Genomic DNA, 24,728 nt, shown 5'->3' with positions numbered 1-24,728 from the left:
ATTACTGCTGGTAAAACATGAAAAGTGAAGGTTAAGAACACAATAACAGAGATTAGAATCTGTCTTTATCTCTTAGGAACTTGCAGGCTTAAACAGAGCTAACTCTCGGTTTATATGCCCGTGTGTCAGGTAATTGGAAAGTTCTGCTCGGCTGGAACCTGCGCTGCCTCAGTAATGTTGGTCACACTTGTTTCTCTCTCATTCTGTAAGGAAATAAAGCCTCTGTGGGTACGCAGCCTGAGCCCCGATAAGGAGAATGTTAGGAGGGCTCATGATGGTACTCGGATTATACTTCTACAATCCTTCGATCTAGACTTATCTGAGGACAAACCGCCTAGAAAACCTTTCCAAAGCCTTGCTTCGGCTCTATTCGTGTTCTTTGGATTGCAGTATGCCAGAGGCTAATCTGTGCCAGGATCTCTCTGCTCCGAGATTATGTTCCCACACAGTGAATGTGAATTCTTCAAAGAGATGAGGCAGATTATTTGGGCGGTATCTGGTTGACATGCACTTGAAATACAGCTGTGTTTAATCTGTATCCACTTACTTAGTCGCTTTAGTTTGAAGAGGTTTTGGCATGCCGTAAGCCCCAAAACCACTTATTTCACTTCTTAGAGAAGCCGCCCTTCGGCTTGCTGAACTCAACTGAAGGAGAGTTGATCTACACTAACCATCAATGTTTCGACTCAACAAAACAAAAAGCCTGTTCTCTTGAAAACCAAAACAAAACTTGAGGCAATGAATAAACAATAGCAACATAATAATTTGATTGTGGATACTGAAGAGTGATTATCTGTTTGCAACAAAACAAAGAATATCTCTAAACAATGTGTGCCTAATACTTTCATTTGACTGCGGAATTAGATTTTCACTTTCTCTTTTCAATTCCCATGCCTTCCGGGAGCAAAGACGAAGCTATTGCTTGTTTTGATAGAGCACTTCTGTAATTAAAACTAATGGCAATATCTGCTGCTTTAACTTAAAATAGAAGACACCACTAAGAATAAAATATTTGAGATCCATACAGTAACGCCTTATCTACTGTAAAACCATTTATTACCTGAACAGTAGATAGTTGAGTTTTATAAAGGAGCTTTAAAAAGTACTTTTGTACTTTAATGCAGTTTTGCTCTTAATAAATGAGCTGCATGTTCACTTAGTTAGTATATTAGGCTGTGCAGCCATTAAACCCTGTACAGTACACCATAGAGGAGTTTCTCACACAAAACTAAAAATATCCCCTATTCCAGCCGAGCTCTCATTAGTCAATGGAGTTATTATTAATGTGCTTCAGCCTTTCTACTCAATCCTGCATATAACCCACGGCTATACAGTGTTTGTGACGAGTAACAGGGAAAACCACAAACTGCACTTTCCACGAGTATGATACAAAATATAGGCTTCTTTTTTTTTCAACATATGGGGCCCTATTTTAACGATCTGAAACGCAAGTGTCAAAGCGTGAAGCGCAAGTAACTTTGTGGGCGGGTCTCGGCGCTGTTGCTATTTTCCCGGCGGGATAAATGGCTCTTGCGCCCGGCGCAAATCTAAAATGGGTTGGTCTGAAGTAGCTTCATTATTCATAGGTGTGGTTTGGGCGTAACGTGAAATAAACCAATCAGAGCGTCATCCAACATTCCCTTTAAAAGCAGGTACGCAAGTTCCATTATGGATTGCTATTATGGCGTATTTACCAGGCGCACGCCGGGAGCGGTTCACAGCCGAGGAGACTGATGTTCTTGTAAGAGCAGTGAAAGACAGAGAAGTTGTGTTTTATGGGGATGGGAGAAACCCACCCAAAATAGCGTCGGTTAAACAGGCGTGGGAGGAAATAGCCACAATTGTTTCATCGATTTTTTTTCCTGGTTCCTGACGGACAAACCAATTTGTCAGATGTCCTTATATACATATATGACCTCAAACATGTCTGATCCTTAATTACTACAATTAGCCTGAATAATTTGTAAGCTAGATTTATGCCTATTTTTTCACATCTTCGTGGCACACCACAATGATTTCCGTCATCTCAAGTGTTAATATTTTTTTAGTGTAACAATTTATGATTTGCAAAAATAACTGTTGCATCTGTGTAGATTACATGGGCAAAGTGTATGCGCGTTGTGCACGCTATACACTATGGTCAAGCATGCGCCCTTAAAATAGCATAATGAACAACGCGCAACGCGCCACTGACTTTAGACTAGGTTTTTTCTGGTCAGTGGCGCAATTGTTTAATGGAACAGCAAAATAGCACCAGTTGCAAATTTAGAGTTGCAAATTTAGGCTCATTAAAGCTATCATTAGGTTGGGGCTAAATGTTGGTTTACAGCTAGTGAGACTGTGTTAGTGTCACAACTGCTTTTATAAAAGTCATAGGCCACCAAAGTGTACCGCATTTGTGCACATTACTGCCCAGTTCTGTCCAGATGATTAAACATTAAACTTAGTAAAGCTTATATGAAAGACTTTAATAGTAGTTTTGCCCTTGACACTTTTACTCCACAGCCCTATTTCAGATAATAATTTAACATGTTCTCAATGTTCTTCCTGGTGGAAATCGTGCTGCCATCTTAACTTTGCATTATTCTAAAAGCCCAAGTGTAAAACTGATCCTTCGATGGATGAGGGGACGAGTCAACAATACAGGAGGAGAACTCAAGGGAACATATTACCCATAAGGCATAGCATGCCATCACATTTCTCTCAAAAAACATCAAATTGACAGGAAGGCTGCTGGTAAGTGAGAATCTATTTGTTTAGTGATGCCAACTGAATATAAAAGGCGTAAACGGCAGCTGGTTTTGTCTGATTCAAGTATGTTCCATGACACACAGTGACAGTGTCATGATCAAAAAGTGACAAGTCTTATGACATTTAAGCTTTGTGCTGCCAAAATATGAAGGCAATCAGATGACTAGCCTTTATAATTTAAATCAGGACCAGTACAAAGCTTAATCTTGACCCTCAGGAGGAAAGTTAGCTTTAAATGTATCATTGAGAAAGACCTGACAAGTACAGACACAATGACGACTTCTGTGAGTTAGACCTGCTATTCAGGTGACCAATTCATCATCCATCTTCCCGTTTGCCTGTTGTTTTCTGCTGATTTTCTGTAAGAGAGCTTCCCATAACAGCCTTCAATGCATAAGAACAAAATAAAAAATCTATTTTGCAGCCAGTGTAACAGAGGCCAGCGAGTAGTGATGTGCAGGTAAACCTCATGAATGGCTGTAGCCATTTAGCCTCCTTGTTAGTGCGTCTGCCTCCCATGCCGGAAGACCCGGGTTCGAGCCCCGCTCGGAGCGTCAGAGAGGACCCGGGTGAGAGGGGTTACACCAGCACATTCATTTGTCTTTCAGGAATTCTTAAACATATCACTGAATCATTAGAACAGATATAACATCTCAACCTTGACATGCTTTTGTAATCACACAATTTTAATTTTTATAATAAACTACTGTACACTGTTCTGGATGATAAGGATGTCTTAAACTGACCAAATGTGGCAGTAAAGATGTACTGTTTTTTTTTTTTTTTTTTTTTTTTTTTTTTTTTTTAGCATTGACAGTAATATAAATAAAAGTTTCTTCAGAAACAAATTCAGCATATTAGAATGATTTCTGAAGAACCATGTGACAATGGCTCAGCCATCACATTAAATTTTAAAATATGCGATTATGTAATAATAATATTATTTCACAACATTACTGTTTTTAATGTGTTATTGATTGGACATATTGTAGCTTTGGAAGGTATTAAGAGGTGTGTTTCAGAAAATATATATTTATCCAAAACTTCTGAACTGTAGCGCATGTATGAGAGGGATTATGCAAATTTTTATTGGCATAGGTCAGAGTTACATGAAACTTGAGAGAATAAAATGAGAGAGAGAAATGGTTTAGTCAAAATGTGACTCTATTTGATCCAAGCTCTCCATCCATGAGAAGCTAAAAGTCCATAAGCTTAATTAAAGCTTGAGAATCTTCATTAGGGCAGGGAACTGGCAGGCCTCGTGTGATCGGATTATGAGATTTGCTTAGGATTCATAAAATGAAACCAAATGTCTCGTTTGAACTCAGGGGGCTTGTTCTAGTGTCTCTGAATTATTCGATGGTAAAAACAGAGGCAGTTCATAAGGACACTTCTCTGTGAGGACTGGAAGACAGACAGACACCATCGGAAAACAAAACAACAAACAAACATCAAGGCTCATTAGATTAATGTATTTTGATGGTGGGTACTATTATACCATATTTTTGAGGTCTCCATCAGGATCAACAAGACTATTTCTGCACAGCCATAACCAAAATGCTCCTTCAGTTTATCCCTAGGGCAATGACATTAACAAAACATCTTCCAGCTAGTGGTTGATTCTAGATTATGACATTACATTCACAATCAAGATCTTTAGTAATAATAAAGTTTGAATAAGACAATGTTTCCACACCACCACCATCATTGTCATCATCAAGGCAACATGAACATGTATATTGGCATTTAGCTGCTTTAAAAAAAAAAAAAAAAAAAATAAGCAAAACGCTTTGCAAAACAATATATATATATATATATATATATTTTAATATAATATGAAATGTTGTATGGATATGTGTATTTTATGGAATTAAAATGCCTTTATTTCAATAGTTTTATTTTGGCATGGTTAAATATTTGCAACACTTACAAGTACAAAAACAGTAAACAGTACAAGTTATTATGAAACACAATCTTGATCAGTGTCCAAATCATTGTGACAGATGTCCTGATGGTTCGCATACGCAGTCCCAGCATGTAAAAAACAAAACAAAAAAAAAAAAACAGGCAAAAATACATCCCAGCTTTAGTTTGTCTTATCAAAACAGTATGGAAAGGGAAGGAGGAAAATAACTGGGAAGGAGGAAACTAGGAAACTGTTTGAAGATTGAGCCATTTGCTCTCACTTTAATATTCTGACTGGACGAGTCCATAGAAACAGTTAGAATAAACAAGAGTGAGGCTCATTCAGTCAGTGATCCATTGCATCTTCTTCTTCATCACTGCTCTGAATAAAATCATCCTCAATGTTGTCTAAAGATGGTCCAGCTTCATCATTATCATCATCATCATCAGCCCCATGCTCTTCACCACCCAGCTCTGCTAACAGCTGCTCCGTATGCTCAAACATTTGTGCGTCCTCACAGCATAGCTTCCCATAGAGCTATAGATTAATAAACAATAGTGAGAAGAAGAAAAAAAACAGATCTTATGATTATTATCAGAGGAACAGCGGCAGTGTTTGTTTGGAGAGTAAAAAGAGAAATCACAGCTTTGACTCCAGGCTTGGCATGTTATGCAGTCGCCACTAAATCAAAACTCTCTTCTCCTATACATTTCTCTTTTATCTAACTTCGCTTTTCTCCATCTTTCAAGGACTCTCTCGTTCTCTCCCTCCGTTTTTTTTTTTTTTTCAAGAAGGTCCGCTGCCAGCAAAGTCAGCTGGCAAATTCCACAAATTAGTGACTCTTTCCAAGCACAAACGAAGCGAGTTCTGCATCGGTGAGAAACTGTTCAGCAAGTGCTTGCCAGGAGAGGAAGAGAAATTCAATCCCCCCACTGTCTCAACTCTTATCACTGTAAAATATACCCTGATAAAAAAAGCAATTCTCAATGTGACTGCCAAATAATATATTGCCCCCACACTTTCTCCCTTTGGTTAACATAAAAAAGCTTGCTGGGGATTTCTTCCTGTTTCAGCAGGGGAATCAGTGCAATTAATAACAGAACATTTCACAGCTTCAGTGCAACTGTGACTATAAGGGATACCCATGATTAATGAGTGATCAATTAATTGTCATTTTAACCAATTAAGCTCAACAAGTTAGTTAATTAAATTACAAATACATTCAGATGCAAGCAGATGTAAAAATTAAGCAACCACAACATAATGAGTTTGAAATTTTCTCTACCAATAAAGACTGAATTGAGTGCAAAGTAATAATGTATTAAAAACAACATTTCAACAATAAAAACTTAAAATGACACCATGATTTGACAAATTCCAGGTCAAAATAAATGCACAAAAATTCTGTATTAATACAGAAAGACAAAAAGTTATTATTACATTAGTCGAATTACAGATAAATACTACTACTAATAAAAATTAATCAATTAATAGTTTATTTGAATGATAAGCAACACTGAAAATTCCTAAAATATTACTTGAGTGAGTACTCAAACATCATTGCAAACCGGACATGAATAAGCAGCAGTAATTATGTATGTAATATAAATGTGGCTAATGACGGCAAGGGTAAAAAGAGTGTAGACGTCACACTAAACTTCCTCAAAATTCAGAAAGAGTCATGCGACAATGACTAATTCACACATTTTTTAAAAGGTCATTTCTTGTGTGGTACTGGCAGCGTGTTTGGTGAACAGACCTCTCTTCAGTGAACTGAAATCATGCAGATGCACAAGTTTCGTCCACTCTAACAACCAGACTTTAATTAAGAAACCACATTTCTTATTAATACTTGAAAGAGCAGTCATTTAAAAAGCTGGAGTGACCCCACAACTTATCAACCTCTCCTTTGCTGTTCTTTTCTCTCGGTCCTTCTTTTTATTTAATGAGTTTTAGCACCATAGAACCTTATTTAACTCCCTCAGGAGTGAAACCACAGAGTCCTTCACACTCACAGACTAACCAGGTCATCACACACACACACACACACTGTCAGTGGGTAGCCCGTTGCTCCCTTATATCACCCTAAGAGCCGTGGGAACGGTCGCTAAGCAACAGCAAGTGGCGACAGGGCTCTCTGGGCCTCGTGGGATCTCATTTACAGACCGATCATAAGACCTCAGGAGAGTCTGAAACTCCTACCTGCTCTACAGACCTGACCTTCACACACACACAAACACACACACACACAAACGTTGCAACGTTATTGGCCACAAAGCTTTAGTGAGACCCATGAGGGCGTTTTAACACAGTGTTGATGTGTCTGCATGTTCTGTTGGGCCATTTCGCTGCCGACATCAAGGTTAATTGTGATGATAAAGCAACGCTTAGGCATTTAATTCTTACAGGCTCACAGGACCAGAACATTTAAATGTCTTTTGAATAATTTGTTATATACTGGTAAATGCATAACTACTGTGAACGTTCCTGTACATTTCATTCCAGGTTAAGCACTCAAATTAATAGACCAATTTATATAAAATAACAAACATTTCTAGGTAAATGTAACATGCCTGGTTCAGAGATTTAAAAATCCACTTTACCAATCAGAAAAAAAAGCATAGGTAATTTATATAGTCTCTTATATAAAGCATTTGAATAAAGAAGAACCTTTTAAATGTTATTCGGTGAAGCACATTCATTAGCTCACTTGCATTAGTCACCTAAAAAGTGACTAAAATATGTGAGTGCTTGTGTGATGGGGCTTGGAAGAGAAAGAGAAATCAGAACAAATAATTTATAAAAAATATTTACTGCAGTGCATTTAACTGTATGAAATCAATGAAATGCAGAGCAAATATACTGCACACACATGAAGTATGTGCAGTATATGTATACAGTATATATGTTTGTAAAGTTTATATGGACGGATGAAACAATAGAAAGAACAACAGAATGATAGACAGAACGATAGATAGAAAGAGACAGACAAATGAATGGATGGATGGACAAATAGAGACAGACAGATAGATAGAACGATGGATTGATGGAAAAACAGAAAGACAGAAAGAGATGTGGAAAAAGCAAGAATGGATTTAATAAAAAGACTTTTGACAGAAGAGATTTTTTGACCGAATTTCATTAAGTAAGGTGACATACAGCATCTACAAACATGGGAAATTCTGTCTCCTCTGATGGGAAAATTATTAAAAATCCTTAAAAATAAAAATTCACATATTTGCAATATTTTGTGCAAGTATATCTCTAAATTCAACACATAATCCTCATGAGAGCAATCCACTGAGATGATTTTCCGCAGGGATAAAAAAAAGCATGGCATACAGAGAATGACCCTGCCTGTACCACTCCACCCACTCCCTCTGCCAATAAATAAATTGACTTTGAAACACTTGTTCCACAGCTCCAGTGATTTGGATTCACAGATCTGAGTTGTGTTTATTTAATCATTCTAGAGGAGGACAGCACTCCAGCTAATGTGTTACCTCAGCAACAGCCACCATCTGGAGTTCAACCCTGTAATTACTGAGACCTGATCTCCAGTCCCGATAAGAGTTACACTCCATCATCTACTGACACACACAGTCAAAAACACCTTCCACAAACCCACAGTTCACCCATCACACACTCAATCTCCTCATCTTTACAGCCTCTAAGCTCTCAAACATATACACAGTGGAAATGTTCAGCTACTGCTGAACGGTATCTCCCCCTTTTTGCAAGTAATCCCTCCTTTATCCAAGACTTCTACCTTCTCCACTGATGTATTTCTATGTTCTGAAATAGCAGCTTTACAGAGAAGTTCTGTCTGGGGGAGAAGGTCTGTGCTGAAGAATATTGGCTGGAGGTGGTGTTTGTGTATAAAAGGGCAGAAAAGAGTCTGCAATCTTCTGCTATGGCCATCTTAAGCTGTGGTCACACTAGACTAGGCAAAATTCGTTTGGACGGTGCTGTGAAAAGGGACAGGAGCAGAATATGACATCACGCACCAACATATCTTCACTAGTCATAATTATTTTCTATTTAAGTTTTTATGGTGCATTCACGTGCTATCGCAAATTTCCTATTTCCCACTTATGAAGTCGTAATTATGAGCTTGTCGTATTGAAGTGCTTTAATGTTGGAAAGAATCAAATGTAGCATCCCATTGGTTCACTATCATAAACATTCACCATTCTATACATGTTTGCTGACAATTCTGGAATTTCGGTCAAATACACACTTATTTCACTGCTTATAAAACATACAATATGCTTTGAATGATCATTCATATTTAGCCTATAAATACACTAGTTTAGCAACAAGACAATGGGATGTAGTTGTTGTGAGAACAGCACTGGTAGCAGGAATGGTTCTCCCTACCGCCATGCTTAAAGATTATGACCTGCCAAAATCGGAAACTCTGGTATCAAAATTATTTCTGAATTTCCCAGTAGTAAATATAACTTAAGAGTCCTTCACATCAAATTTCTAATTAAAGATAATCAGAAATGAATTTCTTGTATTAATTTCTTGTATTAACGATAATTCCGATTGTATGTGAAGGCAGCATTACAATCAGTCACAAGTATAGTTAATCTAGAACAGTATACACACGCACACATACAAATCTTATGTAATAGTAACATAAAATTAAATATTTCACTGTTCAATCATTATATATATGTTCATTGGTCCCAGAAAGCGTGTGGCAGGCATAGTGTGCGCTTGTTTGTTGAAAGCAATGAAAAGTGATTGTGTTGTGTCTGTCCTTCCCTCTTTCTCGGCTTTCTTTCATCATTCAGATTACCATCAAGGACTCCTCCCACTGTCCTTAAATCACTCTCTTCAGACCATATCTCTCATTCTTGTTCTGTACCTCTTTCCTTTGATGAATTACTGGGCTGGACCGACTTCTGATCCACAACTGGCCTTACTGTTCAGCTGACAGATAGTCATTTATATCTGCACAGTTTACACACACACCCACCCACCCAACCGTGCACATTATTTTCTTTCCTTGGAGGCAGACAACAGTGTTTCCTTCACTGCTAAACTACACTGTGACGGCAAAAGATTGTTGTAACTTTGCAGTCTGAATTTTTAGAGTGAAAGACCTAAATGCAGCACATATAAATATATACAGGTATTTTTATTTTTTTATTTGCATTAATCATCTGCTGCGGGCAAGCTGGCAGGGGTCTTCACCAAGATCTTTAACCAGTCCCTCTCTCAGGCTGTTGTTCCATCCTGCCTGAAGACCTCCACAATCATCCCAATCCTGAAGAACACCATCAGCTGTCTGAATGACTTCCGGCCTGTTGCACTCACACCTACCATTACGAAGTGCTTTGAGAAGCTGGTCTGGACCCACATAGTCTCACACCTCCTACTCAGCTTCGATCCTTACCAGTTTGCCTATAGAGCCAACAGGTCCACAGACGATGCCATCGCCACAGCTCTCCACTCGGGTTCGTTCACCTGGGGAAGTGGGGCAGCTACAAGCAGAAGCTCTTTGTGGACTTTAGCTCGACATTTAACACCAAATATTATTTTGTTTAATATGTAATTCCACTGGACTTCAGAGAAAAAAAACATATTTTAGTAAATAATATACGACTAGCATATCCATGACTCTCAGTGCCCTGATTCTTCACTTTCTATATTACACACACACACAAAAGTTCAAAGAAAAAAGGTCAGCTTTCAAATACTTCTTTGTGTCAAAAAAGGAAAATATGAGTGGCAAAAAAGGAAACAGCACAGAGTGATAACAAAGGGAAGGATGGTTTCTGTGTGAATCTATAGACGAAAGTGACTCCAATCCTGTGTGTGCTCGTGTCTACAAGAAGTGATTTCTCCAAGAGCAGTAATAACACCTTCCAAGAGATGAGAATGGCTCTACATCGAAACTACAGACCTGAGCTAAAACAACAAACAAAAATAACGAACTGAACGAAAGATGCTCTGCAGCTCTCACTTAACTGGGAGCACAGAGATACAAGCAAACACACCGGATGGTTCTCTAGACTAGAATACATAAAACATCAATCTACTCTAAAAGTCAATCTGAATTCAGATATTGCACACGCTATAAAAAAGATAAGATTCTGTTGCCGGGCTAAAAGTTTATCCATAGCTGGCTAAGCGGAAGCATGCTATTTGATCAAACCAGGGGGCAGGGTTTCATATTTTATTGAAGCATCCCTGGGCGCCACCATTGGATAGCGGACCCCCACCTGCTGTTAGCATTCCATTGACTCCCATTCATTTTGGCTTCACTTTGACAGCGAATAACTTTGCATCTGAGCCGTTTAAAGACTCCAATTGTCCATTCGATATTTCTAAAGAAACACGAAAATGTATAAAAGGCCCCATTACCTTGTATCTTACGTTTTTGCGCCGTAGAAGCAGTTTTTGTAAAAATAGGCTAATGATTGCGTCATAACATGCGACTCTCTCACACACAGTAGAGAAATTACCGTATGGACAGGAGGAGAAGCTCGCAGGCAATCTTTTACTGTTTATGAGGCTATCGGGGGGACGTGGAGGCATAAAGTCAAGGGAGAAGCCCATAGAAAGTCCATAAAAGCAACGGGACACAATTATTCAACAACGTCTACAAAATTCGGTGGGTGATTCAGATTTATCTTGGCACAGCGATTAGAAGACTTACAATTGTCCGACAGGTTGCTCACATGATAGCTACATCATCAAGCTCAGTTTGAGTCTGCACAGTATGCTCGACCTCCAGGGAGTGCGCGCTTCTAATTGACTTTACTTGTCGCCGTTGAATCCAGGGGGGTCGCTGTGTCCATTTCCATGTCTATGGATCAAAAAGCCAAGTAAACAGCTACGGTACGTTCAATATAAAAAAAAAAAATGTCTGAGACAGTTGATATTTTATATTATACCCATCGTCGTCTTCTGTTTATTGTATTTTTCACATCAAGAGTTGTGTCTTTTTTTCTGTTATTGAATGAAGTAAATATAGGATAAAAAAGGAGTCCCAAAAAACAGAAATACACGGTGGCCGAGAGAGCTCAACACGCTGCTTAAGAAAACACATGAAAACTGAAAAAACACCAGCAAATGAAGAAAACATCTTCATCATTTTGACAACACAACTGTTGCAAATCATCACAACCTATGCATATAATGAAACGCGTTGCAAATCCTCACAACACATGCATGTAACTAAATGCGCTGCAAATCCTCACAACACATGCATATAACTAAATGCGCTGCAAATCCTCACAACACATGCACATTAAGAAACAATTAATGAAGCATTGCAAATTTATTATCATTAACCTTGAAATTATATTTAGCAGAGGATATTATAGTTAGCCATCTTAAGTAATGTTTTACATTTAATCAGGTAATTATTCAGCTTATTTAGGCTAATAGTATCCAAAAGATAAAGGAATCATGCAATCACTGGTGTATCTAATATAATTTTAACCTCACTGAGGAACTCAATGCGAGGGTTAATCAAGTGATTGATGTTTGTTCTATGCAATTCCACATATTGCTGTAAACTTGGGATTTCATTTCATTCTCTTAAACTCATCCTTCCCTAACTTTCGATCTTCCTGCAACTTGTGTGAATGTTTGAATGCGTGTGCTAATGTGTTAGATTAGTTTATATGTCTTAGATTTATCTAATAATGCCTTATTCATATTGAAAAGAGAAGTATCAAGTTAATGTCTTAAACTGCCAATCTTGTTACTGTGCTAATTAATAGTGTTTTCACAATACTTTGGATATTAATATCCATTGCAGAGTTGATGTTATACGGCTCGTTCAATGAATCGCTGGCCGTCTCACTGATCAGCCGTGAAACAGTGATTCTGTTCAAATTCCCTTTAAAATCTTAAATGATTCCCTTTGAGTTAAATTGACCTGTTTCCCTTTAAATGATTATACAATGCTTAAACCTGAGGAAAATAAAACCAGTAACAATCAATACAGGATATAAATAAATAATATATGCACATCTTTTCACAGTTGTGATTTTTTTTTCTAAACCTTTACAGATAAAAGACCAAACTGGACTGGAGAGTTACACATAAAATACACATAAAACTATCAAATCTCAGACAAAGTCTGCATATAAACACATTTAAAACTAAAAACACTTTTGCATCTCTTCCAGGAAATGTTATATTCATTCAAATACACTGGAAGTGAGACACTTTACTAACGCTGCAGTAACAGTGTGACACACAGGATCTATATTGCCACACAAAACAAAAGCTGATGAAATGCCTTCCGCATTTTTCTTTCCTCAGTTTCCCCTTGAGGATCAATAAAGTGTGACTGCCTATTCACGAAGCAAGAGGCTGGAGTATATATGCATCATAACATAAGCATGATAAATAAGTAAATGTAGGATTATTAATGGCTGAAAATGTGGTCATGCACTCAAAGCTCAATCAATGCAGTCCAGATCAATACAGGACAAAGGACGGAGGTAATGAAGAATAAAAAGAGATGTACTGAGGGATGAAGAAGAATGAGCTGGTGGAAAGAAATAAGAGATAATGACATATGAAAAGGAGGAGAAAAAGAGAAAAAAAATAAATAAATTGAGAAAGAAAAACAGGCCAACTCATTAAAAAACGCTTCAAGTTTCTGATCACAAAACTACACTTGGAGGTTCCTTGGAAATGGCAAAAAATGCATCTGTAACTGCTAATGTAAAGCAAACAAACTAATATACAGTCCACACTACCATTTAGAAGTTTGGGCTCAGCATTTATTTAGTGAAAAATACCATAAAATGTAAGATTGTGAAATACAAATTCAACTCAAAATGTTTTTTTCTATTTTAATATACTGTATTTTAAAATATATTTTATCCCTATGATGGCAATGCTGATTTTTTTAGCACCATTACGCCAGTCTTCAGTGTCACATGATCCTTTAGAAATCATTTGAATATGCTGATTTGGTGGCCAAGAAACAATTCCTCAAATTATCAATATTAAAAACTGATGTGCTGCTTAAATTTTTGTCTGTCAAAATTCTCATATCTTTCCCAACAAGTATATGATTTTCCTTTTTTACCAAAAGCAAAATTCTTGAGTCAGATTATTTCAATGAATTTGCAATATCAAAATGATTTGTTAATGAACTGAACTGATCTTAATCCTGAGAACTTCTACACTGAAACCATCTGAAAAATGGGAAAAAATGTAATACATTTTGGTCTGCTCCTCACAAAATGCTATTAGGTCTCAGAATATGGACCATGAATTATATAGATGATACATTTTTGATACCTTTATAGTTATTTTACATACTTTTTAAAGCTTGAAAGCATTCTTTATATTTTCATTGAAAATAGTGAATAGAAAAGATATTATTAAAAATGTTCTGTGTTCCATAAACAGAGAAAAAATCATGAAGACCTGGAAAAACATGAGGGGGTACAATTTCAATTTTGGGTGAACTAATCCTTTAGCACCAAGTATAAGCAGCAATAAATCTCAGCTGACCATTTGTGATCGAAACAGCAAGACAGATAATTGTGAGTATAAACAGGACCACACACAAAAAAAAGCATCGAGGAAAAGAGGAAGAAAAGAGTTAGCAAGGAATAGATGGAAAGACAGGTAGTGAGGAATGGCAGGAGTGAAATAAAGAGAAAAGAGAGGTAGTGATGTACAGTATGTATATATGGAGGGGGAGGAGAGGTGGACTGAGGGATGGATGTGTAAAGAGCTGGACATTGAGCAGATGGCAGAAAATCAATGGTGATCACATATTGCTTAGTATTATCACTTTTAATACTAAGCAATATACTAGTATCTCATTCATAACTGGCAGTATATCTCACAGTGCAGAGAGATGACCTTCAAAAAGGCTAATTAATAAATAATTACTATTTGCTTTATTATGGCCATATTTATAACACAGCTAACAAGCTTGGCCAACATAAGACACTGATTAAAGAGCAGATTAATAATTGAGACATTAGCTAAAGTAGTTAAATATTCACAAGTCTGAAACAAAGCCAAGAGCATGACTCTCAGGTCTTATTTACATGTTTTGTGCTAATGAGCTAATTTCAACTCTCAAATTTCCTTTTAGAACATTCATAAGGCAGCACAAACAGAGATTCTTCTTCACAGATTTAAACAGTAGACAAACTCCAAAGCCCTAGGAAGTCCTTCTAAATTATGCACATGGAGAAATACTCTTAAATGACTCTGAAATAAAAGAGCATATGTTCATTTATAAAGGAAGAAAATAATACAAAAATATATATTAAATAAAACATATTAAATTATGACAATTTTTAATTCAATCATATTTTACACATGGGGTCAGTTTTTGCTTTATGTTTCCTTATCCATTTGTATATCCCATAACTTTTAATTTATTGATGAGGTTAAAACCCAGACAGGTTTTTACATGAAGTGTTGGGTGCTGAGACAGGGTCAGAGTTTGTATTACGACTCGTCTGGCTGTTATAATTTGAAGGTTTACATGTCTGAGACTTTAAAAGGCCACTGGAATCAATAAGTGTACTGAGATAGATGTCTCCTGCTTTCCTGTTGGCTGGCCGTAACTACCCATCAGTAGCACATTCTGCAACAACATTAAGCATGTAAGACGTAGAGACAGAAAACTGATGAAAGAGGAACAAGAGAGACTACATGCAGTGACCAATTGTTTCTTCAGAGAGAATCAATGTCCAGTAACAGAGAAAAAGCTTGAGGAAGAGATGGAAATGGGGAGGAGGAGTAGAAAACAAGAAAAGGACAGGCGATGGTAAAAAAAAAAAAAAAAAAAAAAAAAAAAAAAAAAAAAGAGCTATATGTATTGTCATACCTCACCCTGCAATCTATTCCCTCTCTCATTTTCTTTCAAACTTTGGCTTTCATTTTCCATTTCTATAGCACTCGGACACCAGCGGCGTTAGAGAAATTTCACAGTAGAAAAAGAGCTGACGGCATGCTGAGAGAGCCATGACAGATGGAAAAAATGAGAAGGGACCAAGGGAGGAGGAGAGAAATCAGCCAGGTAGAAAATGTGTGTGTGTGTGTGTTGGGGGGGGGGGGGGGGTGCACTGTATGTGGGGGAGAATGAAAACTACGCCATGATGAAATCAGATGGCCTCATCATTTCCAAAAGAACGGTATGTATATGTGCGTGAGTTGTAACTTTTTGGCCTTGCTAAGGTACATCCAAGATTTTCTGAAGTTCACACCGTTGCTTGTCATGTCTGGTTTATCCAGCTGCAAATAAAACAGCCATTCCAACAGATACCACACCTGAAACAGAAAAATTATAAAATACATATACTGTACATGAATGAATGTATAAAATAAAAAATAGATATATAATATTCAAAAATATATTGTATTTATAGGCTTAAACATTGAATAAAAATGTTAGTTATCTGGCTAAAAAATAGCTATATATATAATTTATTTATTTATTGCCATGTAAATCAGTCCCATATTTCACATCAGTTCCAGATAGCAGAGTTGGAGTTACTCCAGGAAGAGGGTTTGGGAATACTGGCCTATAGGATAAATTATGTAAAATCTGGTACATCTTACCCCACTCTTGCCTACAGTACATACATACAAACAGGGTACACGAGAGACAGTCTGTCAGACACTTGTAATTAACAAAACAAACCTAAAGCACTTCCTGTGCACTCTGTCACCACTATAAATATTTGATTTCAGGCAGGATTAAAAGAACCTTATTTTGCGGCAAACAGAGAGGGAGAAAGAAACAATCGGGCAGCTTTGTTTGAACCCAGGAAAATGAGAATATTGAATAAGGGGAAGTCACATGCAAATGGGCTTTTGGGAAGAGTTGTGTGCGCATGCTTTTATTGTGCTGTGTTGAAGTGCTCTTCACTTTATCACCTACTGTTACACTCTATATCCTCCTCTGATGTCTCAATAACACACCACAGAGAGTTCAAACATCTCTCACTCCCACTCTCTCTGTCTCTTTGTTTCACACTCTCTGACTCTCCTGAGCCAAATGTTCAGAACACTCTCTAAGTGCTCTCAATCTGTCAGATATCTATTAGAGAAAAAGAGATATAGTGTGTGTGTGTGTGTGTGTGTGTGTGTGCGTGTGACTGGACTCATCAGATCGTAGACTAGGAATGGGAATCAAAGGAATTTAATTGGCCAGTTCCAATTCCAACATATCAAAGCATTCAGCAGGACTGGTGATAAAAGTTCTAAAAAATTAAATCTCTCAAATCATATGTTTCATATTCATTTGTTTAATAATGTAATGGCTTCAGTTTTGCTAATTAATTATGCATCAACTCAGGATGTTGTTTGTAGTGTATAAATAATTTTTAATCTAGTCTGAAGAAAAGATCAGTATGCCTTCTTCTAATTGAATAATTTTGAGGCACCAAAGCAAACCATCATTTATGTGGCAATAGGGAGTGGGAAAAAGATGAACAATGTGTGTGCATGCTGGTCCATCAATGTACAAAGCCACCCTAGCATTGTGATCAGAATTTCCATAGCTAATCATGTAAGTGAAGAGCACAGCACTTCCACACAAACAGACTACGATTTCAGCAGGATACAATGCCAAATATTATTAATCCAAGACAATGAGCAATGTATCAAATGCTGGTGTAAAACATCCTACCAGGTGGAGCTGAAAATACACAACCACAACAACAGGAAACATACACCTTAAATGTTAAAATCAAGTAATTCATTTTCTTTTTTAACATCTGTCAGTCTGGCATGATTTATTTAGATTAATCCAATATCTGTCTAACTTGTGAAATGAGTAACTTCTTCCATTTAAAAAAGATAATAAACTAAACACACACCTCCACAACTTCGTCACCCTTCTCCAGAAGATCCTCCAACACCTCTGTGGCCATCTGGAAAAAGAAAACAGCTCTTCATGCACTGAAATGTGACATGCAACTTTTTGAATTCCTAATAATTCCACACATTCTCGAAAAGTCAAGAGACATTTGACTTGCATTAAAGAAATTGCATTGTGACATTAATTAAATTACATTATTTAGATGACATTAAGCACATCCCTCTGAACGCATCTAGCATTTCCTATTAATTTTAATGCTGATTTTCAGTAAACTAGCATATATTATATATAGATTAATGGTAGGATTTCTTTATACTGCCTTTAAATTGACATTTAAATAAATATAGCTTTGAATTGTGTGTCACGGTGCAAAAAACGTTAATGGTCCTAAAAATAGGCTTAAAAAATGCAATTACTTTGGGGTGAATCTCACAGTAAGTTTTCTGATTTTTACCAATAATCTGAATCATAGTCTACAGAATCAATAAAGTCTGTTTATGTTTGGCTTAAAGTCAACAGCAGTCTTTTTCCCGAACTTTAATTAAGTGTTGACTGCGATCTGCTAGCTGGTTCTCACGAGAGAGAAAAGTGCTTATAATTTAATGATTTTTTTTTACTGCTTTATCACCTTAGTTCTTATGTTAATTTGTTAAACACCATCTTTATCTCTCCTTTGAGAGCCTGAGATCTTCATTTCCCTGATCTGAGTTATTGATGTATCTGCCGTCCTCCTCTGCCTATTAGCTTAACCCCTTCACCCAGAGTGTGTTTTAATTAAGCATCATCAATACATCAGAACAAGAGTTGACAGACAAGGTCAGTTAAAGTGAAATATTGGCCCTAAAGACACCTCATCTCAAAGTCCTTGAGCTTCAAACAATCAAATACAGATGAGTGCCACAAACAGCTGTACAACACTTATTAATCGTGTCCATACAATGTGACCCAAGTCAACACTTAATTCTGTATTGTACAATGATTTTTGTGCAGATTTTTTTTCTCCATAAAAAACATTTAAAGACATTTCGCAAACGTTCAGATCTGCTACAGAGTGCGACTTTTAGACTCCCCAACTTTTACAACGCACAAAAAGCTCCTTGTACGTTTCTCTCGATCGATATACTGAGACAGGCTCTTTTGTTATTCCCTCAGGAGGGTCGCGGCTTTGGCCAAGGGCCGCGGTGACCCCTAAAGCCTCTGTGAACGCCGATGTCAGCCACTCTCAGCATCCCGCTCTCCTCTCATCCCGTCACACTCATGCCATCCATTTCAACCAGGGCCACAGAGTCAAGATCAAGCTCTCGTATATGTACGCACTGAAAGGGAGGCGGAGAAAAAGAGAGAAAGCAAAAAAGAGAAAGTAAAGCAGAAGAAAAGTGAGGACAGATAGAGCACATCGCTCTACGGATACGTAATTTAAGGAACTGACCGACCAATTTACGATCCTGCAAGGCCATAAAATTCAGCCTGGACTTAATAATAGCACATTTAATGTGACACCTCTGACAATTCCAATCTAGCACAACCAGACTCGCCTGCCTATCTGTATCTGCTTTTGTGTGTGCGTGTGAGAGACTGCATGGCAGAAAGACAAGACTGCGTGCAGGAGAATTTATACTCCTAGCCAGGCTGTGTGAAAGCAGAATACACTAAAACACATACACTTGCTTTTGCACACAAATTTTATTAGTTGCACCGTTTATCAAAGGCAACATGGCTGCCACTGGGAGCTGAAAACTTCACTTATATTCAGCCTTTTGGAATGAGGAGGAGCTGAGATAATTACTTTAGGGATTGATGCTGGTGTTCGCGTTCGCTCCAAAGCTGCATATCACTGCCTGATGCTGACTCGAAGCTCTCAGCAACAGATAAAAGGGACGGATAAAGTCAAATGCTCAGCCCAGAGGAAAACTGCTAGGGGCACTGAGGGATTCTCCATTTAAGAAGTTCAAATTGAATGCATAAATCTGCTTGAATGTTTCTTAGATACATACACGATTATGGACGTCTGACAGCAGCTGGCGGACCAGGAGTTGGTAACGTGCCTGAGCCCCGGTGGAGGTGTACAGCCCCTGGCAGTGTCTGCATTAACACAGTCTATGTGGTGAAGATACTCAAGAGAGGTTTAAAAGAAAATTTGCAAAAAGTAATGTGCAAAGCTTTAAAGGGACTCAAAGTATGAGTTTTGTTTGCATAAACTGAAAGTGAATGGAGACTAAATATTGTCAAGCTTTAAAAAGGCAACAAGGACCATAAAGGACCTTTTCCTGATTTGACACAATTCTGATCTGATTACATTTCATTTCGCTTTATGCAAGTTATCCAGTTCCAATTCTGTAACATATTATAGACTATTGAAAGTGATGATAACTTAATGGTGATTCAGAAAGCACAAGATTAATTTACAGGATTCCGCACACTAATTCATATGGTAAATTCTGATGTTGTTTTGTTTGGATCAACTCAAAAGACGAGTACCAAAGAGTCCTTTATTTATAAATCAGACTAAGAGTGCTTCTCACAGGGAAGGATGCATCTTTATAAGGCTGCATATCCAAGCTGCCTCATCATAAAGTTCCATCGAAGGACGTCTCAATTTAAAAAAGATCTTTAGTATGCAGTCTTTGCATTGTGTCCTTCATTCAGATGAAATAGGCGTATCCTTTGCATCTTTCAATCGCTCACAATCCTTTGCACAGATTTCAATAAAAAATACATTCGTTAGCTGAAAATGAATCGACACTTGAGCTTGTTAAATTTCATAAAATATTAGGTAAAGGCATTATGTTTTCTGGTGTTTGGTTGTAAAATGAATCAAACGAGGCCAAAGACGGTTGTCTTTACCTGCACTGGTTTCATAGAAAGTTGGTTAATATAAAACTATTTTCAATGTAAAGTATTCTTTACATTATTGTTTTAATAGTTTTTTCATGCCTTGACCGTGGAGGTGGCTCATTAGAAAGAATTGGTTCATAGGAGTCACTTTTTTTTTTTAGTAAATCAGATCTTGACATTCTAAGAATCAATCTTGACATTCAAGAGGTACAGCAGTGGGAAAGATTAGACTTACAATAAAAATAAAATAAAATAAAAATACAATAAAAATACAATAAAAAGACTTACAAAAACAAAGCTGTTGTTTGGCTTTTAAGGACTTGAAATACAGCATACATGTTGCATGGACTAATGCGTGATGTACTTCTGTAGTGCTTTTTATTTTTGAAGTTTGATAGCCTGTGGTCACCATTCAGTTGCAATGTATGAAAAGAGCATTTTCTCTGTTTCTGATCTAGTGAATAAAGTAAGTAATATGGGCTACGAATGACATGGGGGCAAGTCATGTTTTATCCATCCTTTCACAAAGAATTATCCTAAATCTTTTCTCTGAACTCCTCTTCTGTTGGCCTGAATATGAAAAGCTGTGAAAGGGAAATGTTGAATAACACTATTGCATTTGTGGGGCTGTAATTGTCAGGTCAAATAAATGTGTTGTTTGAGCGAGCCAGGAATCAGAGGAATGCAGCCATTAATATTAATATGTTCACACTCAGTAGGAGGCCTGTTCATTGAAAAGCTCAAACCCTGCTTATGCCTCCTCATATTCTTTTCCTTACCAATTTTCCTATCTTTCTCTGTGCCCTAAATTACACATCCATTTGTGTGTAGCCTCACTAGATGTGTTATTACTTTACCATATGTGACCCTGGAGCACAACACCAGTCTTAAGTGTCATACATATTGTGAAAGCTGAATAAATAAGCTTTCCATTGATGTGTGGTCTGTTAGGATCGGACAATATTTGGCCGAGATACAACTATTTGAAAACCTGGAATCTCAGGGTGTAATTACGTATATAATAATTACGTTTTGACATATTAACAGTAGGGAATTTACAAAATATATTCATGGAACATCATCTGTACTTTTTGGCATAAAAGAAAAATCGATAATTCTGCCCCATACAATGTTTTTTTTGTGCTATTGATAAAAATATACCAAAGCGACTCAAGAGTGGTTTTGTGGTCCAGAGTCACATATGTATCTATTATATACACAGTATATGACATATACCAATAAACACATAAGTCATCTACAATATAAGCTATATTTCCTTTACTAATTGTATAAACTGGCTCTAAATTCTACTCTATATTAAGACATACATGAAGAACTTCAGGTTTATTAAGCTACCTGTGATGTTATTAACATTACCAAGAGCTTAGTCATAAACCACAAATCTGTTAAATCATGTTTTGGCAAACTTTCACACTCAAGATTCAGTACGAAGCATCCCAGGAAGCTCCATGAAGTATTGCAATTCTAGAGAACATGTTTAATAATCCATCACTTTTAAAGGAAAATTGTCTAAGAAAATGAAAGTATCCCAACTGTGTAAAGAATTCAATTGTGGCATGACTATGCCAGAGGAGATATATTTGGAGGCAATTATATTTTGAATCAAATTTTTTGAATCCTTTCACAAAAATCTGTCCTTCAGATTCATTCAGTGACCTTTCCTGTTTGCCAACAAAATTAGTTTTGAGTCCTGTTCAGTGCTGTTTGGTCAGCAAGTCCCTCGGAATGAGATGCAATGCTGATCTAATCTTGTTAGAGTCTGACCAAGTTTAAGCACCCTGAGCATTTTTGCAGATATTTGACATTTTGCTCTCATTTTGCTCTCATTCTTCTTGGGGAAGACGTGGCCTAATGGTTAGAGGGTTGGACTCCCAATCGAAGGGTTGTGGGTTCTAGTCTTGGGCCAGACGGAATTGTGGGTGGGGGGATTGCATGTACAGTTCTCTCTCCACCTTCAATACCACGACTTAGGTGCCCTTGAGCAAGGCATTGAACCCCCAACTGCTCCCCGGGCGCCGCAGCATAAATGGCTGCCCACTGCTCCGGGTGTGTGCTCACAGTGTGTGTGTGTGTTCACTGCTCTGTGTGTGTGCATTTCGGATGGGTTAAATGCAGAGCACAAATTCTGAGTATGGGTCACCATACTTGGCTGAATGTCACTTCACTTTCACTTTCACTTTCATTTTCAACTGCTGAAAATTTACCAAGCTACAGAAAACACAATGTAAATCTTATATAAATGTTAAAATAAGCACAAATATACGGAATATCCAATAGACAACTTGCAAATAAAGAAATAATTCACTTCAAAATTAAAATATGGTTATTATTTACTCATAATAATATAGAAAAACATGGAAAATGAATATTTTGAAACACCAAATTCTATTGCAAATTCTTTTCAAATTCTGTCTCTTAAACACAGACACAACGCATAGTTTCTTATAGTTTCATAGTTTTCACAGTTTCTTTAAATGTCTAAATGGGTGTCTCACAGTCAGAATAAAAAGCAATGAGGACCAGACACTATGCCTCGATTAAAAAAGACAATTTCAGAAAATTTCAGGTACACAACACTAAGCACTAAGAAAGAAAAACAGGTCTGAGAAAGCTTTTATTTAAACAAAAATGAAGAGATTAAACTGTGTGTAATTAATAGTTTAATTATGTAACAGGCTGTTAAGTGTTGGAAAGTGGCGGTATTGATTCTGAATTTTGAGGCCTTTACAGTAAACTGGATTATTGATCTGATTGAAGTTAACCGCTCCTGTAGAGGAGCAATGACTTTCACATGGGAATAATGGCTTAATTATACTCCAAAATATGAGCATATGAAATTCTCTGTAACTGATGTAAGACAACGAGTAATACTGTTATAAAAGACATGCACAAGTGACTAAAAGGTCAAATCACAAGAAAATACAGTGGATTCATGTTGGAATGTGCATACAGTGTGGAAAATAAGAGAGTTCATAATATAGGCCAAATATCATAAAATAATACATCTGCCATAAAAGGAGACTATATTCTAAAATGCTCACTTTAGTTTAATTTGGTCACCCCTTTAGCAGCACACCAGGCTAAGCCTGGCAATGAAAAAGCCTATTGTCTGACTCTGTTAACCGCTGGCCCACACAACCCCTCATTATGACATCATTAGCCAGAGAAGACCGCAGCTCTGCTAAATGACCTTTAGAACAATGCCGACCCATCAGTCTGTTTCAGAGCCGCAGCGCCGGCCTGTCAGGAGAAACAGCGGCGGGCTGCGGGCCGCATTGTGCTAGTCGTCTCGGAGAACGTTTTAAACAAGCTCTGGATATGATGAGCTCTCTGACAGATCGCCTTGTGTGAACAGAGCAGAGAGGGAGGAGAAATGCTTTTTCTTGTCTTCTAACAGAGGTGAAATTGCTTTTTATTACACATTTAAGAAAGTTGAAGGTGAGATTGGGATTGTCTCACACATGCACAATTGTTCTTGGTGTGTGTCAGTACAGCGTCACTGCAGCAGCGCTATTGATTTTCAAGAAGTGATTGCAAGGGTACAGATGTTAAATCAGACGGGGCAAGAAAAGAAGCTGAAGAATCGCTTTACACACATAGGTGTAATAACACATAATCCTAACGGAACCAAAATCCTATTTGAACATTCTACATATATGACTTTGCCTTTAGGGGACGCTACTTAATTACAGAAAGAACGGAGATGAGAGGCTGGAGGTTGTGGATATAGATGTTTGTGAACCAAGTTCCTGCAGTTACCACACAAGGTATATGGTACAACAGTTCTACATTCAGAAGACTCTGCTCCATTTTTCAAAACTTAAACAACACAAACTCCATAAGATGTAGAATCACTCATGGACCATAGTCCATCTCTCTGAAGTCACACTGTATAAGGTCCCAAACAAATCAATACAAGGATTAGTATGTTAGACTGACCCGGTGCTGTCTCTGTCTGTTGACTTTTCAATAATACATGAAGGCCTATCCCATGATAAAATGGCTTGGGTCTCTTTATCAGATTTTTTTGTTCCAAGTTGATTTCTGCTAACAGTGGGTTACATTCAACTTTAAAAAGCATAATAGAGCATCACTTAAATGGAATGTCATGGAATTCTGCAATGGAGATCTACAACCTTGATTTTGTAGAGCATGGGAGAACTGAGGGAAATAATAGTTTATGAATTTCATTTGTTTAAAAAAGTTAATCTAAGAAGTGAAAGGACAAGGTGAAAAAAAACGTTTTGCATAAAATATGCAGTAAATTTAGAAAATGTATTTTTTGATCAAATTAAATAATGTAGAATTAAAGAATGAAAACTTTCACCTTCAGAATTTTTTTATATTTGTCCAAGTATGGAAGCCCATTTCACATGA

The 24,728-nt window shown here is 37.2% G+C and overlaps 1 pseudogene; it reads right to left on the bottom strand.

Moving 5' to 3' along the window:
• Positions 1 to 4,813: 4,813 nt before the first annotated feature.
• The window catches only part of LOC128030157 (uncharacterized), a 72,582-nt pseudogene continuing 52,667 nt past the window's right edge, over positions 4,814 to 24,728 (bottom strand).

This window comes from Carassius gibelio, chromosome A16 (genome assembly GCF_023724105.1).
Source record: "Carassius gibelio isolate Cgi1373 ecotype wild population from Czech Republic chromosome A16, carGib1.2-hapl.c, whole genome shotgun sequence".
Classification (NCBI taxonomy): Eukaryota; Metazoa; Chordata; class Actinopteri; order Cypriniformes; family Cyprinidae; genus Carassius; species Carassius gibelio.
The sequence above is the reverse complement of the archived record's forward strand: the minus strand, read 5'-3'. Positions and strand labels throughout refer to the sequence as shown.